We start from the raw sequence: 2,927 nt of genomic DNA on the forward strand, positions 1-2,927 counted from the left end.
GGGCCAGGAGATGTGGGAAGTGGCCGGAGAATTGATGTCTCTGCAGTTTCTTACTTGGGAATTTCCAAATTGTGCAGCAGATTGGAATCTCTGGGCCTGGGGGTGGCTGGGACTGGCAGGACTTTTCTTAAAGCTGACTCTGGTGAAACACAAAAGGCTCTTTGTTTGCCCAGACCTTGGGAATTCAGCATTTCCAATGTGCCAGTTCGGAATGGCTCTGGTTTTGTTGTGAAGGCTGCTGCTGAAGCAGATTCCAAAAGAAAAATGTGGATGTTGTCCTGCAGAGCAACAGAATTAAGGGGCTGGTGTCATCCCAGCCTGGGGCTGGAGGTGCAGCTGAATCCGAGCTGCTCCTTCTCCAGTAACTTCCAGCAGCTTCTGGGACAGAGCATGGAGAATGGAAAAGGAAGGTGATACCGAGGGTAACACCATGCCTGGCTGTCCTGCAGCAGCATGGAGCCATCCTGCAGGAGCAAAGCCAGCTTGCAGAGGGGAAGGATTAGCTTTTGGGAAAACATTGGCAGCTCCCTGGGCCGGGAGGCTGGAGGTGGTGCCAGACAGGAAGCGGCTGACGTGGAAGTGCCGGCTGGCCGGGATTATGAATGGCCAGGCGTGTCTGCAGCCACACGCAGCCCTCCTCTCCTGCCTTGCCCTGCCCGAGGTAAGCACAGGGGAGACCTTTGCTCCTCATATCACAGATCCATCCGAGGGAGCAGCTGGAAGCCTCGCCCCAGAAGGACAGGCGCTGTTTGGTTGCCAGGCTGGCTCCAGGGACTGCCATCAGTGCCACCCAGCCCGGCCCCTGGAGTCCTTCTGCTCCCTGCTCTCCGCAGTGAAATCTCTCTTTGATCGTAGCAAACCAGGATCATCCTGTCCCGAGACACTGAGCTAGTGCAGAACAGCCACGGGAGGGGATTTGTGAAAGGAGAGGTGTGGAATTATGGAAAAAATGTGCCTGTGCGTCCCTGGTGTTCTGTGCGAGCTGCCTCTTTGGAGCTGCTTTTCTTCTTGGCCTCACTCTGTGAACTGAAGTTTTCACTCAAGTGCTCAGTGCACCCGAGAGATTGGGGCTGCTTTGTGAAACCCGCGGGCTTTTGTGTCCTGTGTTGGGAACTCTGGCCTGAGCAACGGGGTTAAGGACACTGGGAATGGCTCGGAAGTGGGATCGTCCCCTCTCCTCCGTGGGGACACAGGGGCTGTCACAGGCTCCTCACCCACGGGTGCAGTTAAAAGCAGCTGGACTTGGTGTCATCTCCCGGGAAAGGAAACCGGAGAGGTCCCTGATTTTGGGAGCCGCGTTGGGCTGAGCTGCAGGGCCGCGGCACCAGGAGGCAGCAGGATGTGGCCGCCCGGCGCTGGGGTCACGGGGAGGGAAGTGGCCTCGTGTCTGACCCCTCCCCAGCTGCCGGAGCCTCCGGATTGGGGCCGCCCATCAAAGGGGGATCTTTTTCCCCCCTCTTTTGAAAAAGGAAGCTCGGCCTCGGTGCCTGCCAGTGCTCACAGAGGGCCAGAGACGGGCTGAGTGATTGCAAGGGTGACCTGCCGAGGCCAGGAACGCAGGTAGGAGCTTGCTGACTGCTGCCTTGCTGCTTTTTTCCCCCTGGCTTGCTGCTTTTCCCTGGCTGTTGTTGAACCCCTGCGTGGTGCCGAGGGGCGTTGCTTGGCAGGCGCTGACGGAGCAGTCATGGGACTCCTGAAGTCCTTTTCGGGCCAGTCTGCCTCTGTGGGGAGGGCAGGATCCAGCAGGAATGCTGCTGGCTCCTGGAAAGCCTCGGGATGGCTCCAGCAGGACCCAAGTGGAGGCTATTTCTAGGTGTTTTGAAGGAGTTGACTCTCTTCCCTTTTCCAGGCTCTGAGCTGCCTGTAAAAGTGACCAAGGGGTGGGAAGCAGCTTCCTGGGCTTTCTCTGCCCAGAGCTGGTGCTGGAGCTGGGCAGCTCCATGTGATCCCCCATTCCTGGTGGGGGAAGAGGAACGGCAGGGCAATGCCAACAGCCCTGGCTCACCGTCAGCAAACCTGGAGCTGCAGGAGCAGGGAGAAAAGGGATTTTTGGGAAGGGAAGGGAGGGCCAGATCTTAACACCCTGGGCAGGCACATCCAGCATAGGAGGAGCTGCCCCTGCTGTGTCCCTGGGAGGAGCTGGGGGTGTGTTTGTGCCCAGACAGCCCCTGGCAGGGGCTCCCTGCAGGGCTCTGTGATCTGGAGCCATGGCCAAGGTCCTCTGGAGCACCTGACGGGGCTGTGATCTTGGCTGGCTGGAAGGAGGAGTCAACTAAATCACCTGAGGTTTGTTTGGGAGCGGGGAGTGGTTTTTCCCCTCACCTTTGAAGCTTGCTGATACCATCCAGGTGCTTTGCATGTCCCACTTCCCAGTTGTCCCTAACTTTCCTTTCCCTCTTGTTCAGAGGCAGTGTCACTGCTGCCCGGGCTGTGACTCCTGCCTGTGGAAGTAGGTGTTGTACAGATGATATCATCTCCAAGCAATGTCAGAGATGCTTTGGTGTCTGTGCCTCTTTAGTTTTGTTTTTTTTTTCCTAGAGCTGAGTCTTTCTTTTAGCTCAGTTGCAGTCACAGACCATAATTAAATAGGCTGCATCTGCTTGAAGTCTCAGCCACTCATTTTGCTAATGCTTCACACAGATGCTGAATCGTCTGAGAGACAATTGCTGCTGTGTCCAGCTCCCCAGTTCTCATGGATGATGTGTCCATAGGATGAGGAATTTGTTTATAGGACAAATACTGCCTCCATACCAAATAAACTCTGCCCTGCAGAGAGACCCTGACAAGTGTGAGGGCTGGGCAGTCCCCAGCCCTGGGGTGTTTAACAAGGGCAGGTCCTGGATCCCTGTCCCTGGATGCAGGGACAGACTGGGGAATGAGAGGCTGGAGGGAAGGGCCCTGGGGGTCCTGGTCAGTGGCCAGTTGGA

At 56.9% G+C, this 2,927-nt stretch overlaps 1 protein-coding gene across 1 annotated transcript in view; it reads left to right on the forward strand.

Moving 5' to 3' along the window:
* Positions 1-1,477: 1,477 nt before the first annotated feature.
* The window catches only part of MOB3A (MOB kinase activator 3A), an 8,101-nt gene continuing 6,651 nt past the window's right edge, over positions 1,478-2,927 (forward strand). Inside the window, exon 1 of the mRNA XM_018089084.1 lies at positions 1,478-1,560. The gene's annotated coding sequence lies outside the window, so the exon portion shown is untranslated. The remainder of the gene's footprint in view (positions 1,561-2,927) is intronic.

The sequence above is a fragment of the Manacus vitellinus genome, unplaced genomic scaffold (genome assembly GCF_001715985.3).
Source record: "Manacus vitellinus isolate BGI_N305 unplaced genomic scaffold, ASM171598v3 scaffold_114_pilon, whole genome shotgun sequence".
In the NCBI taxonomy this organism is placed as follows: Eukaryota; Metazoa; Chordata; class Aves; order Passeriformes; family Pipridae; genus Manacus; species Manacus vitellinus.